The sequence below is a fragment of the Hordeum vulgare genome, chromosome 7H, assembly GCF_904849725.1.
Source record: "Hordeum vulgare subsp. vulgare chromosome 7H, MorexV3_pseudomolecules_assembly, whole genome shotgun sequence".
Taxonomy (NCBI): domain Eukaryota; kingdom Viridiplantae; phylum Streptophyta; class Magnoliopsida; order Poales; family Poaceae; genus Hordeum; species Hordeum vulgare.
Genome location: NC_058524.1, coordinates 575,416,361 through 575,431,866, shown reverse-complemented (window position 1 = coordinate 575,431,866; position 15,506 = coordinate 575,416,361). Strand labels below are relative to the sequence as shown.

Here is a 15,506-nt window from a genome sequence, read left to right as displayed (position 1 = left end):
GTGTTTGGAGGGTGGGTGGGTGTGTGGGTGGTGGAAGCGAGGTCTTAGGGCATGTGTGTCATAATGTCATTTAACATTGGAGGTTTACTATCCAGCAGAAAACGTTGAAGGTTTAGTTTCTTCTAGTATGACATTCAAGGTATAGTGACATCATTTATTGAATTAGTTAGTTCATGCCAATTAGAAAATTCAAGGAACTTATTGTCATAGTTGGTATCCTCAGCCATATCATGATGTTTGCTCCACTGAGGTTTTTATTGATTAATACCAACTTTTTTGTGGTTGGTGAGAAGTGAGGCCTTATCATAGTGGAGGAAAATGCATTCGGACGAGTTGTGGTCATGTGTACACTACGACCACCGTCAACAAGGGTGGGAAGAAGGATAATTGGCAACACGAATAAAAGATGTATAATTTAGAAGTGTATTTTTCATTGCAAAGCACATGCAACTTTTCTAGTTTAAAATAAAGTCACGTTTCTCCCTCTAAAGTTGCCTTTTGCTCGAAAAATAGTAATGTTCATTCTAGGCCTCCAACATGTTCAAATCTAGAGAACACATTCAACCTAGAAAAATCCTATTTGCCACATTTTGTGCTAGAATAGGTCGGTCCATCTCAGCGTGCGAGAGCATATGTTTTGTAACCCTTCTAGAAGGATCCTGACTAGTTCTGAAAATCTTCTAGAAGGTCCCTAAACCCTTTTTTTTTCTTTTTTGGTTTTGTTTTGATTCCTTTTCCCTTTTTCTTTTCTTCTTTGTTTCTGAAAATGTTAAGGAATTTCAAAAAAAAGTTCATGATTTATATTTTTTGTTCTGAATTTCATGAAATGTTCCCCTTTTCAAATATTTGTTGATAAATTTAAAAAATATTCACGGTTTCCAATTTTTTTTAGAATTCCCATTTGCAAATAATGTTTGCATTTATTAAAAACGTCTGTTTACATATTCACCAAATGTTCCTATTTTATAGTATTTGTACAGAAATCCAAAAAAATCTGTACTTTTTGAAAATATGCATTTGTAGGAATATTATTCTCAGTTTGTTTTAAAATAATGTTCACTACACCAACTGATCCCGGTTCGCTACAATAGAGCAGTCCGGTTCTACGGCTACGGTTAGTTCTTTAAGTTTTTTTTTTTTTTTTAGATCCGTTAGTTCTTTAAGTTAGGCGCTGCTACCAGCGGCTGCTCCCGAGTTCCAAACCTTGCATCGCGCCTGGCTTGCTTTTTTACTACTCCTATCTTTTTCGCCCGCGGTACAGCTCGATGGGCCGGCCCGGTCGGGTGCCTCTTGTGCGTGGCGCTGAATCTCCTTGGTGGCATTTCCTATTTGATGCCACAGGCATCAGTGCATTTTTGTTAACTAGCGCCTATGACATTTGAACTGGGTCGGCCTATCTAGGTGCTTGTGACGTTTTTTTTTTAAATTCTATGAATTTATTTGAATATTGATGAATTTTATTAAATTTTCAACAAATACTTTTTAAGATTGATTTTTATTTTACATTTGGTAATAGAAAAAATAAAAAAAAACTGGACAGCACCGGGCCGGCCCATGCTAGCAGCGCTGCATAGGAGCTCCCCTCCTTTGTCCCTCCCACAGCATGACAAGTCCTCCATAGCCCAATAGCCAGTTCCCCTCTCGCCGCCGCCCATCCGCGCCGGCCGACGGAGACGCCATCCGTCGAGCCCTGGCTGCGCGGCCTATCGAGCCGACACTGCGGCGCCGCCTCGGCACCGTGCGGAGCGGCGGTTTCCCCCACGAGGCAGCACCCCCGCGCGCGCGTGAGCGGGGCTGCCGTGGCCCCGGCGGCCGACGCGGGCAACGCGTGCGAGTGGCCCTGTGGTGGAAATGCAGAACGATGCGCGTCGGAATCGTAAGTTATCGAGCTCAAGCTTCTGAATCCGAGCACTCTGTCCTCATTTGTTACATTAGGCTCCTGGTGTAGCCAAACCCCACACTATACTGTTCTTGGTCGACTCATTTCTGTGGAAGAACGTTGATGGGAGGATTTATACATTTCTCTTCTTTAGAATATTTGATGACATGCGTGGAGTTACATGTACTATGTACTAGTATATGACATCTAATATCTTGCTATATTTGCATAGCAGAGGCGAACTGGCAAGGATGTGCATAAAGTCCTGGCAAACAGACATAAGCCATATATAGTGAAGGGGGGAAGAAGTGTTAGACCTTTCAGCCTGAGCATTGATAGTTGTAGATGACACTAGGAGAGTTGGGACAATTTTCGTTGGTTTATTTCTTACACAAGGACCATGTGCTGCAGCCCCACAAAGACCCTAGTACAGAGACTTATCCGTCAAGAAGAGCACAATGTTCAAAGCATCAGGTCTTCAGCACCGCGTCTGTTGAGAACTTAACATCTCCATCACCGCCTGCTTCAAAGGGGAACCACATTTTCAGTGTGATCGTCATATGCTAACCTTGCAATAAGGAAACATGCAAGCAAAATGAGAGCAATGAGTCCCCCCGCGGTGATTCCAATAACTAATGCACGACGCAAGTTGTTCCGTCGCTTCCCAGGGGCTGAAGATGGTCCAGAGTTGCAGTCATTGTTGATCATAGGTCCGCATAGCTTTGGATTCCCACTGTAGCTGGAATTTGAAAAGGAATCAAACTGTCCTCCACTTGGAACTTCCCCTTCTAGCTTGTTGTTGGAAACATCAAATCTAGAAAGGAAGTGCAGACCGTTCAGTGCAGATGGTATTGCACCTGTGAGCTGGTTGTTTGACAGATCAAGAATTTGCAGGTTTGTCAGGTTGCAGATTTCTTGTGGTATTTCACCAGTTAAGCTGTTGGAGCTTAAATTCAGGATGTCGAGCATTTTCAGCTGGCCAATCTCAGGGGGAATTGCACCAGTGAAATTATTGTTGTCTAGACATAATTTGCTGGGAAAAGCACCGACCGTCCGGTATTGACGTGATGGCGTCCAAAATACAGGCAACTCAAGGAACCTTGTGTCCAATTTGGTAGCATTTCTCTCTGATAGTAACATCGGCATTTTTGTCAATGCAGCTGGTATATCCCCTGTAAGTTTGTTGTTTGATATATCTAGAAAGAACAGGAAGCCCAGTCCATCAATCCAGGATGGTATTTGTCCAGTGAGTTGATTTAATGATAAATCTAGCATCTGCAATTTTGCAAGCTTTGATATCCAAAGAGGGATTTGCCCGGTCAATGAACAATCATCTATGGTCAATACCTGAAGATTCTCAAAACCATCAAATGTTTCATCATGTGGTATGGTTTCACCCCTAAAATTGGTTCCCATCATCAGGGAGGTGAGATTGTTGCATCTCTTGAGCATCTGAAGTGTATTTGTGATATTTGTAAAAGAGTTGCCGGTAACTGAAAAGAAGGAGAGGGACCTGAGATTTCCAATGCTTGGTGAGAACTGGCCATGAAATTTATTGAAAGCCAGGCGTAACGCAACTAGGTTGGTGCATGAGTAGATACTTTCAGGGATTGTACCAGTGAAGTTGTTCAATGAAAAATCAGCTGTCCTCAGATCCAACATGGTGAAATTAACTTTGCTAAGATCCCCGGTAAAACTGTTGTTTCTGAGGGTAATGTATCCGAGATTTGAGCAGTTACCTAGGGCCGATGGAAGTTCACCAGACATATTGTTGTGCTCCAAGTAGAGTTTCTTTAATCTTCTTAGCTGGACGACAGAAGCTGGAATCTTGCCACTGAGACCAGTTGATCCAAGATCAAGGACAGTCAGACTGCTTAATTTGACTATATGGGAACCATCAAGAACTCCTTGCAAACCATTGTTGGCTAAAGAAAGGTGCTCCAGTGAGGTAGCATTGAAGAGTCCGTCAGGCAGAGCTCCAGTAAGGTTGTTGTGGCCAACTTTGAGCACTCTCAGCATCGAGCAACTGCCAAGCCCCAGAGAAATATTGCCGCTGAATTGATTATATGAGAGATCAAGCATGGCAAATGATGGGGCATTGATGCAGATAGAAGATGGTATTTGCCCTGTAAAGCTGTTATTGCTTGCATTAAGAGCAACCAGATTCTTCGTCACATCCCACGCTGTTCTTGGGAACTGTCCTGTGAAGAAATTGCTTGAGATATTCAGTACCTGGAGAGGAAGGCTGGGGTTTGAGGATTGCATCTCTTGTAGATGACCTTTGAGGCGGTTGAAGCTGACGTCGAGGCCAATAATGCTTCTGGAGAAAACTAATTCTGTCGGTAGACTGCTTTCAAGCGAATTCTGGGACAGGTTGAGATGCAGCAGGCCAGTAAGATTGCCGAGGGATGGCGAGATGCCCCCTTTGAGACCTCTGGAGGCCAGCAAGACATCTGTGACTGTCCCATCGCTGCTGCAGATTATGCCTTCCCATTTGCAGCAGTCCGTGCCCTTCACCCATGAAACGTTGAGACCACCGTTGCCGTCTGGCATGAGCCCATCCAGGAAGTTGATGAGAGAGTTATTCTCCTGCTCGGTGCAGGAGCTGGTAGGAGAGGCAAAGAAGAGCAGGAGGAGAGCAGCAAGTCCAAGGAAAGGCATGGATAAACCTTCTCTGTTTCTGGGCGAGAAAGGGAGCTCTTGCATGGTGTTCTCATGAATCTTCGCTGAAAACCATCTAGCCAGTTGTACTGCTCTGAACACTACTAAAAGCTGCCTGGGATTTTTAGTACTAAAGCCATGAGGAAAACAGGAAAAGGATGGTGCTGCGGTGCTCAATGGCTTGCTGCCTTATGTAAACTGGATGAACATGTGCAAACAGGTACCAAATATTTCCTCTTATTTTGAGGAAAGCTATACTTCTGGAATCTAAAGACTGAAGAGGAGCAGTGACTTGGTCCGAAGGCGTGTAAATGGATCCAGTTAACTAATTTGAAGTTTCTGCAAGTAGTTGAAACTGGATGTGTACTGCAAATGATAAAATTATAAGTCAATCTTAAGAAAAGGATACCTACAAGAATACGCGGGTTGCTGGGTAAGTATGGTTGGTCATGTCGTACTTATTTTATCCTACTACCAGTATGTATTCATGTACAAGTCTCTCTGCTGTTATAGTAGTCACCGCCAAAAATAAAAATAAAAATTGGCCATTTTGATTGGAACCACATGTGGAGAGAGCCCTGGTAATACGGACACACTGAAGAAAAGTACTACCCCCTCCGATCCAAAATACGTGTCGCAGTTTTGAACTAACCAGTTCGAAACTGCAAAACTTATTATGGATCGGAGGTAGTAACAGTTAACAATTCAGCATACAGGTAATGTAAAAGATGTAAAAACTTTATTAATAAGAGAAGGATACCGACAAGAATACCCGGGTTGCTGTGTAAGTATGGTTGGTCCTGTTGTACCTACTACCAGTAAGTAGCCGGATACAAGTCTCTCTGGTAAGATTGCAGTCACTGTCAGAAAAAAAAAATGTTGGCCATGATAGGAACCGTATGTGGAGAGAGCACACCGGAGAAAGTACCAACGGTTAAAAATTCAGCATACAATAGTGTAAAAGATGTAAAAACTTAATAAGGAGATACCCGTACATATTGTATTAGTGATGCTTGTATGTACTAATTTATTGCTGAGTCGAATGCTTGTCAGTGAAACCCTTGCGAGGGTTCTGCCCACCAGGGTTTGGGCTACCAAAAGGACTAACCATCCTTTCCTTTACTGAGTGTACCTGCAGTCCGTTGACTACTTGAGAATGGGAATTTCACCTTGACCATGGAACTCCTCTAGTCTCCCGAGCTGGCCTACCAAACCGGCGGTCTTGCCACAAGATGAAATTCTCCTATAAAGTTGATGTACTTGAAAGGTATTCCTTAGCCTCTAAAGAAGGTACTCCCAGTTTGAATTGCAGTGTGTAGGTTATCGTAGGATAGGAACTATTGTCAGTAGCGTCACACCGACGAGTGTTGCTGTAATTTTTGGTTGCTTATATGCCAAATTATGTGCATATTTTTCTTGCAGGCATATTTAGCATATGGAGTCCCCGGGAACGACATTATGCTTTTCTCGCTACTTCAAAAGGTTTATCTAATGGAGCACTTATTTGGTTATAGCCATGTTTACTTGATGATATATTATTAACCAACTTGGACCTAATGGTGTCCTGTTACAACTTACAAGGTTGGTGGACAGTCCTTCAGTGCAACTGAAATAGAGTTTATAATCCTAAAGATGAAGAACCCAGCACACCAGCCACAAATTGTAGTCTCTTCCTCATTTGTCGATTTCATTTCCTTGTCATGCAAGTCATGATTCATATTACTTTTGCCCGTCCTTTCCAGTCTTTGATGTTAGCCCTTCACAAGTTCAGAGTCACCGAGGAGCCCCTGGTGTTGTTTGCACTCAGCAGTGGAATGTTCTCTTCACCTGCTGTAAGTGTATGAATTCATCTTGTTAACAACAAGTATACACTAGCAATGTGTTGAATAAACCAAAGCTACAAGTACAACTGACAGTTGCTGTTATGACCGGTACAACGTACCAACGGAGGAGGCCCAATGGGCAGGGTTAATTACGGGCTTAGCCCAAGTTATCTTACCTATCTTAGAAGTCCAAGTTATATTAGAGTCCAAGTTAGAGTCCAAGTTATCTAGGGTTTACTGGAGGCTGTCCTCCTTTATAAACACATGTACCCCTTCGATATTAATCAGACAAAACAGTATATTCTGTTGTCGTCTCCCTCAGGAGACGAGAGCCCCAAACCCTAGCCGCCTCTCTCTCTCTCTCTCACGCCGCGACGGCGCCTAACCGCCGGCGTCGGTGTCCCCAACCTCGCAGCCCGCACTTCCACCCCTACAACCTACGTCCAAGACCTGGTAGAACCCTAGCCTCTACCAATTTGGTATCAGGTAGCTTGGGTTCGATGAGTTTGTCGGACCTTCCCACCACCACCGCCGCCGCCACCACCGCCTTCCCCGCCACCTCACAGCAGCCGCAGCCGCCGCACCACTCACCGCCACCGGCCACCTCAGGTCCGGCCGCCTCCGGTCCCGCGGCCCTGGCGGCCGAACCCGCCCCCGTCCTCTCCCCGGCGGAGATGTCCTCGGCGATCCGCGACCTCAACCTGGCGGTCTCGAACCTCCGGACTCTCCTCCAGGCTCCGTACGCAACCCCGCCACCACCGCCTCCGCCGGCGGCGCCCTTCGTGCCACCGCCCCCGGCGACTGTCGTGCCCCAGGGCCTGCCGATCACCCAGGTCCGGTGGCCGCCGTCGCCGTCCCCGCTACCGACGTGGATGGACACGCCGACCTACACGACGGCGCCACTACAGCCGACGGTGTTGCAGCCACCCGCCCCCACCTTCGGGGGGTTCGGCAGGTACACTGATCCGTACGCCGGGAGCTCCGTGGTGCCGCAGCACTCTCCTTCCGCCGCGCTGGGCCGTCACGAGGGCACCTACGCGGCCTCGCCACACGTGCAGCAGCCACCCCGCTTCACCAAGTTGGAGTTCGCCACCTACGACGGCACCGTCGACCCCTTGAACTGGCTCAATCAGTGCGACCAGTTTTTCAGGGGGCAGCGGACCATGGCGTCCGACCGCACGTGGATCGCCTCCTACCACCTCCGTGGCGCCGCCCAGACTTGGTACTACGCCCTCGAGCAGGACGAGGGCGGGATGCCTTCATGGGAGCGCTTTCGCGACCTGTGTCTCCTCCGTTTCGGCCCCCCCATACGTGGGAGCCGCTTGGCCGAGCTCGGTCGCCTTCCCTTCACCACCTCGGTGCAGGACTTCGCCGACCGCTTCCAGACGTTGGCCTGCCATGCGCCTGACGTCACGGCTCGCCAACGCGCCGAGCTCTTCGTCGGCGGCCTTCCCGACCACATCCGCATCGACGTCGAGATGCGCGACCCCCAGGACCTGCAGACGGCCATGTATTACGCACGCGCGTACGAGCAGCGCGCCAACGCCCTGCAGCAGGCGTTCCCGGGCCGCGGCACGCGTCCCCCGACCCGCCCCGCCCCGGCGGCCGCCACCCCGACACGCCCCGCCCTGCCTGCCCCCGCGCCGACACGCACCTTCCGGCGCTTGACGTCGGCCGAGCAGCTCGAGCGGCGCCGCAAGGGCCTGTGCTTCAACTGCGACGAGCCGTATGCGCCGGGTCATACGTGCGCCCGCCTGTTCTACTTGGAGACTGTCGACGACGCGGAGGTGGAGGCCCTCACCGCGGAGCTCGACGCCACCACACTCTCCGAGGCCGGCGTCACGACCTACGGGCCGGTCGACGCGACCGCCTTCGTCGTCTCCCTTCATGCCATGGCTGGCATCAAGACGGCAAAGACGATGCTGCTTCCGGTGACGACCAACGGGGAGCGTCTAACCACGCTCGTGGACACGGGTTCGACGCACAACTTCCTGTCCGGGGACGCCATGCGCCGCCTCGCACTCCAACCGGCGGGCTCGGAGAAGTTCAGCGTTACCGTCGCCAACGGGGACCGCCTTGCTTGCCAGGGGGTGGCGCGGCAGGTTCCCGTCCTCATCGGCGACGAGCCGTTCTCCATCGACTGCGTCGGCATCGACCTGGGCTGCTACGACTTCATCCTCGGCATCGACTTCCTGTCCACTCTCGGCCCCATCCTTTGGGACCTCGATGTGCTGTCCCTCATCTTCTGGCGCGAGGGCGGCCGTCGTGTTCAGTGGACAGGCATCGGCGGCTCCGGCGCCGTGACTCCACAGCTCCAGTTGATGGCGTCCGCACTGGACGAGGCGCATCCCCTCTTGGCCGACCTCCTGCAGCAGCACAACGACATCTTCGACGAGCCACAGGGCCTCCCTCCCGTGCGGCCCTGTGACCACCGCATCCACCTGCTGCCGGACACGGCACCTGTAGCCGTGCGTCCGTACCGGTACCCTCAGCTGCAGAAAGACGAGCTCGAGCGTCAGGTGGCGGTCATGCTCGCGCAGGGCATCATCCGGATTTCGACATCGCCGTTCTCTGCCCCGGTGCTCCTTGTGCGCAAGTCCGACGGCACATGGCGCTTCTGCATCGACTACCGCGCCCTCAACGCCCTGACGTCCAAGGACAAGTTCCCCATCCCCGTCGTGGATGAGCTCTTGGACGAGCTACACGGAGCGCGCTTCTTCACCAAGCTCGACCTTCGCTCGGGCTACCATCAGGTGCGCATGCACCCTGACGACATCGAGAAGACGGCGTTCCGCACTCACCATGGCCACTTCGAGTTCCTGGTGATGCCGTTCGGCCTCTCCAACGCGCCGGCGACCTTCCAGGCCCTGATGAACGACGTGCTCAGCCCATACTTGCGCCGCTTTGTGCTTGTTTTCTTTGATGACATTCTCATCTACAGCGCATCTTGGGCGGAGCATCTACAACATGTGGCCATCATCTTCAACGAGCTTCGAGCGCATCGTCTTTACCTCAAGCACTCGAAGTGCTCGTTCGGCACGACCTCCGTCGCGTACCTGGGGCACGTCATCTCGGCGGACGGGGTAGCGATGGACGCGGACAAGGTCGCCGCCGTCGCCGCGTGGCCGATCCCGCGGTCACCGCGGGCGCTCCGCGGCTTCTTGGGCCTCGCCGGCTACTACCGGAAGTACATCCTGGACTTCGGCCTCATCGCCGCGCCACTGACGCGTCTCCTTCGACGCGACGCCTTCTCCTGGGACGAGGAGGCGACTACGGCATTCGAGGCTCTCCAGCAGGCGCTCACGACGAGACCCGTCCTCCAGATGCCGGACTTTGATATGCCGTTCATCGTGGACTGCGACGCCTCTGGCATCGGCTTCGGCGCCGTCCTTCACCAGGGCGAGGGACCGCTCGCCTTCTTCAGCCGCCCCTTCGCCGCTCGCCATCACAAGCTCGCGGCCTACGAGCGCGAGCTTATTGGACTGGTTCAAGCGGTGCGCCACTGGCGGCCTTATCTTTGGGGCCGGTCATTCCGTGTGCGCACGGACCACTACAGCCTCAAGTTCTTGCTGGACCAGCGCCTCTCCACAGTTCCGCAACACCAGTGGATCAGCAAGCTCTTTGGCTTCGACTTCACTGTTGAGTACCGCCCCGGCCGTCTCAACACGGTCGCCGACGCCTTGTCCCGCCGCGACACTGAGGATGTCGCGGACGACGTCGCCATGGCTGGCACTATCATGTGCATTCGCTCCGGGCCATCTTTCGCCTTCATCAACGAAATTCGCCGGGCAACTTCGACGGCCGTGGACGCCCAGGGCCTGCGCCAGCGCCTTGACGACGGCGAGCTGGACGTGCCCTGGCGCTTGGACGAGGGGCTACTCCTACATGGCCGCCGCATCTTCGTGCCCGACCATGGCGACCTGCGCCACCAGGTCCTGACCTTGGCGCACTCTGCAGGGCACGAGGGCGTGCAGAAGACTCTCCATCGTCTCCGTGCTGATTTTTACATCCCCGGTGATGGCGTGATGGTCCGCGACTGGGTGCGGTCGTGCGTGACGTGCCAGCGGAACAAGATGGAGACACTACGACCCGCGGGTCTACTGCAGCCGCTGGACGTACCCTCCCAGGTGTGGGCGGATATTTCCATGGACTTCATCGAGGGCCTTCCCAAGGTGGGCGGCAAGTCCGTCATCCTCACGGTGGTTGACCGCTTCTCCAAGTACGCGCACTTCATCGCCCTGGGTCATCCATATACAGCCGCCTCCGTGGCGCGGGCCTTCTTCGACGGCATCGTCCGCCTCCACGGTTTTCCGTCGTCCATCGTCAGCGATCGTGATCCCGTGTTCACGGGACATGTCTGGCGGGATCTCTTTCGACTGGCGGGCGTGAAGCTCCGCATGAGCACGGCGTTCCACCCTCAGACAGACGGCCAATCCGAGGTGGTCAACAAGGTGATCGCCATGTACCTGCGCTGTGTTACTGGTGATCGTCCACGAGCTTGGGTGGACTGGTTGGCGTGGGCGGAGTACTGCTACAACACCTCCTATCACTCCGCCCTGCGCACCACGCCTTTCGAGGTGGTCTACGGGCGCCCACCTCCGGCGATGCTCCCTTACGAGCCTGGGACGGCTCGGTCCGAGACGGCGGGCGACTTACTCCGCACCCACGACGGCATTCTGGCTGAGGCACGCCAGCGTCTTCTCCGAGCACAACAGCTGGCTCGGAAGTACTACGATGCTCATCATCGCGAGGCGGAGTTCGCGGTGGGCGATTGGGTGTGGCTGCGCCTCCTCCACAGGACCACGCAGTCTCTGGACCCGCGCTCCAAGCGCAAATTGGGACCTCGCTACGCCGGTCCCTTTCGTGTGTTGGAGCGTGTCGGCACACTCGCATACCGCTTGGAGCTGCCAGCTGGTTCTCGCCTCCACGACGTCTTCCATGTCGGCTTACTGAAGGCCTACCGCGGGGACCCTCCTGCAGCGACACCGGCCCTTCCTCCTACTTCGGATGGCCGCCTCCTTCCAGCTTCCGCACAGGTGGTGAAGGTGCTACAGGCGCAGCAGCGTCGCGGCGTCTGGCATGTCTTGGTACAGTGGACCGGCCTGCCAGAGGAGGAAGCGACTTGGGAGAAGCTCGACGATTTCCGCCAGCAGTTTCCAGATGTTCAGCTCGAGGACGAGCTGTTTGAGAAGGCGGGGAGAGATGTTATGACCGGTACAACGTACCAACGGAGGAGGCCCAATGGGCAGGGTTAATTACGGGCTTAGCCCAAGTTATCTTACCTATCTTAGAAGTCCAAGTTATATTAGAGTCCAAGTTATATTAGAGTCCAAGTTAGAGTCCAAGTTATCTAGGGTTTAGTGGAGGCTGTCCTCCTTTATAAACACATGTACCCCTTCGATATTAATCAGACAATAAACAGTATATTCTGTTGTCGTCTCCCTCAGGAGACGAGAGCCCCAAACCCTAGCCGCCTCTCTCTCTCTCTCACGCCGCGACGGCGCCTAACCGCCGGCGTCGGCGTCCCCAACCTCGCAGCCCGCACTTCCACCCCTACAACCTACGTCCGAGACCTGGTAGAACCCTAGCCTCTACCAGTTGCTGTAAGTATTTTAAACACGATGAAACAACTTGCTATCAAACAGGCCAGGATTTTCTCGGCCGAGAAAGTTCGACAGAGCTCCAAGAATCGATGAGAGACTACATCCGAGCATCGGTCGGTATCAACAACAAGGGGAAGCTCATGGTCCCCGCTCTGCTGCAGAGTTATGCCAAGGGCACCGTGGAGGACTCTGCTCGCTGACTGTCTCTGCTGGCAGCTGACCCCGGCCCAGGTCGTGGCGATCCAGGACACCACGTCGTCGCGCAAGCAGCAGCTTCTCAGGTTCCGCAGCTTCAGCGTCGTCCCATTCGACTCGACGTTCCCGTACCTCTTCTTGCCAGACCAGACCAGCACTCGGCAGATTGATCTCAGCACTGAAGAGAAACCGAGAGTGGAAAGATTAGCTCTATACATGTTGTGGCTGATTCTTTTTATTACTCTGTAAAGGCCATTGATTAGTTGGTATGTTTGCATCCTGTGTAGTAGTGATTGCTTCAGTTCCCGTTAGCATGTAAGTATAATACGGCTTGTTGTTGCTGATGTTGTTTTCTTAACCAAAATGGCACTCATCTGACTGCCGGTTTTTCCATGGTCAGGACGTCGACATGGAACTATTGCCAGTAGCATCACACTTGATGGCTTGGTGGAAGTTTTGCCTTGAGAATTGGAGACAAATTACTGGTGATGGCCAAATGGAGGCAAAGATGGATGATGGTGTCGTTGGCAGAGTTTTGACCGTTTAAGATTACTATCTTTTTAACGGGTAGCTCGTTTTACTACTAACTTTGAAGTTCAGAGTTGCTACTCGTTAGACAGCCAGAAACAGAACTGTTCTGTCTCTACATCATCAGCTCTTAGACACATTATATCAGACAGCCAGCATGGCAGCATGTCAAATTGCGAACTCCTCCTGGTTTCTCTTGAGGAGGAAGACAGAGAAGCTGGGCACAAAGCTGAAGGTACAGAGGAGAAGAGGAAGGGAAGGAACCAGTGAATCGAGTGATGTTGTGTACTATGAATTCAGATTATGTATCAGACATTGTAATCGAGTGATGTTGTGTACTAGGAACCAGTGATGCCAACATTTCCCATTGTAATCGAGTGATGTTGTGTACTATGAATTTCATATTATGTATCAGGCATTGTAATTCCCTTGTAATCCATCGGATTTATGTCATTGGATATGTGATTCATTGTAATTCTGGGCTCCCTTGCATTCAACCTTGGAGCACATAAAACATACTACAACAGATTGGAAAACATAGAAAGAGATCTCGTGCTGCTTGCATACATCAGATCCAATGCTTTTACATATCTGTTCTTCTCCAGGAAAATGCAAGTAATCTGGAATAGTAGGTCAGGGACAGAAGTGATCTTCTTGGTGGGATCATCACATCCAGTGCTTTTACATAGAACAATCCCTTGCATTAATTGATCAATTGTGATCGTAATGGACACTAATTAATAATCTCACTTGCATTACTAAAAAACATGCCAGTGAGCGCAATACTCCTACAGACTTGCAACCAAGCCTACTACTGCCGACTCTGCTTCCTATGCTTTGCTCAGCTAAGCAAGACTAGCACCATGCCAGTGATATGGTGATTTGTTCCTCTGCTTCCATCACTTGAGCACTCATCCGTGGATTTGCATTGCTTCAGCATAGTCCCGCTGACGAGCCATCTCGATGCGGTGAGCTTGATAACGCCATGCTTGCTGTCTTGCTTGGAGCAGCTCCTCAGGGGACTTGGTCACGTCGGAGTAATAGATCCAGGGGTCGTTGAACTGCACGGTGTCCGTCATCTGCTCCAACTTCCGTCGGGCCTCCGCTCGGCTGCGCTCGATTTCACGCCGACGGCTGGCCTCTTCTGGGGAGGCAGAGCGAGCCTTGTCGCCGAGAGCCATGCTGATCCGAGCTTTCGCGATCAGTTCGCGCATGCTGAGCTGCGGCTTCGCTTGCGTCGCGCTCTCCGGAGATTCGACGACCTGGTTCTTGATCGCGAGCTGGTTCTGATTCTTGCCGCTGCTCGGACACGGAAGCTCGCTGCTGTTCTTGATGTTGGTGGCGACCGCGACATGGAGCTCGCTCCCGGAGCAGACACCGCGTACACGCTTCGCCGGCGGCGGTTGCACGTCGCGCACGGACCCGGGGCGCTTTGGGCTCTTGGCAGGCGCGGGGTTGGCCGCGTGCACGCGGGAGGAGCAGGAGTGCAGGTCGGCGGCGCTGCTACGGCGCGGGAGCAGAGACGGCGGAATCACGGTGGTGTCGCCCATGGTCGTGGCGGCGGAGTCGCGAGATCAACGATCGCGAGAGCGTGGTTCCGGCGGCGGGACGGAGGAAGAGGATGCGGTGGAGGCCGATGAGATGGATGGGAAATTGTGGAACTGACGGCAACCACTATATCTGGCTAGGGTTTGAATCCGAGTTGGCTCAGGATGCGCCGGCGAGCAAGAAAGAACACGCTGGATTTGCACGCGGGAGAGAGAAGTGGCGGCAAGCAATTTGAATCCGAGTCGGACCAGGCATGCATAGCTAAAACGCGCGCACCTTCGTTTTTGAATCCGAGAATGTCTGAATCCGAGTCGGACCACGCACAAATATAAAATGTGTTCTCCTTGCTTGCTTGCCTGCCTCTTTTAGCATTGGGTTCACTTCGCGGTGTGTCAAAATCAGAAGAATGTGTAATCTCTCTGACTCTTTTAACCTTCGGTTGCTCTGCTAACTTTCCTACCTTCAAAGTTCAGAGTTAAAACATCTTAGCCAGCATGTCACGGTGCATCAAGGTCTTTTTTCAATCCAGAACAGCGCTTATTTGGAGATCTTGATGTGTTTCTAAGTGTGTGCAGCTGCAGATCTTAACTCGGAGTAATGTCATTGCTGCTTGTCAACTTGAATTTTTGGTTTGCAAACGGTTAGATCTCCATGCAGCAAAAAATCTTGATGCAACAAATTTCGTCTATGATGTAACAATTTTAGTCAACGGTTGCAACAAAAATATTGTTGTAGGAAAAAAAATATCTACGTAATCGTAGCAAAAAAACGAAGCTGATGATGCGTGGTAGCAAAACAAAATAAGAGTTGCAACTCTGACGAACGTGTATGTAACTTTTTTAGTAAACGGTTGCAGTAAAAATGGATACCGGTCGTAGCAAAAGTCAAACTCTGGTTGTAGCAAAAAATTCAACGAACTCGAGTTATAACCAAGCGTGGATGTAGCTTTTTGAATGGACAAATTGTAGCAAAATGACAAACGTTTGTATCAAATTTATACATGGTTGCAGCAAATCTGAGCGAAATAAATGTTACATGCCCGCCTGCCAGGTGCGCGGGCCGCGAGCGACCGGCCAAACGATTCCGGCGCTCCGGCTAGAAGCATTTCCCAAACGGTTATTATTCCCATATCCTTCACCAGACATGAGAATAACTGTTCCCAAACATGAGCAACCCTTCCTAAACTTTAATAAGAACCTGGCTAAAAAAAGAAAAAGAAAACTTCAATGAGAACTGGCTAGACGTCAGGTTTTTTTTCACTGTTTTGAT

At 51.5% G+C, this 15,506-nt stretch overlaps 1 long non-coding RNA gene and 1 pseudogene across 1 annotated transcript; one reads left to right on the top strand and one right to left on the bottom strand.

Annotated features, from left to right (window-relative positions):
- Nucleotides 1-1,799: 1,799 nt before the first annotated feature.
- On the top strand, nt 1,800-13,033 carry LOC123410674. Its single transcript, XR_006613069.1, has 7 exons — nt 1,800-1,876; nt 5,679-5,807; nt 5,963-6,022; nt 6,122-6,202; nt 6,283-6,372; nt 12,009-12,476; nt 12,562-13,033. It is a non-coding gene; the product is annotated as an uncharacterized LOC123410674 (long non-coding RNA).
- On the bottom strand, nt 2,118-5,652 carry LOC123410673 (annotated as a pseudogene).
- Nucleotides 13,034-15,506: the final 2,473 nt, after the last annotated feature.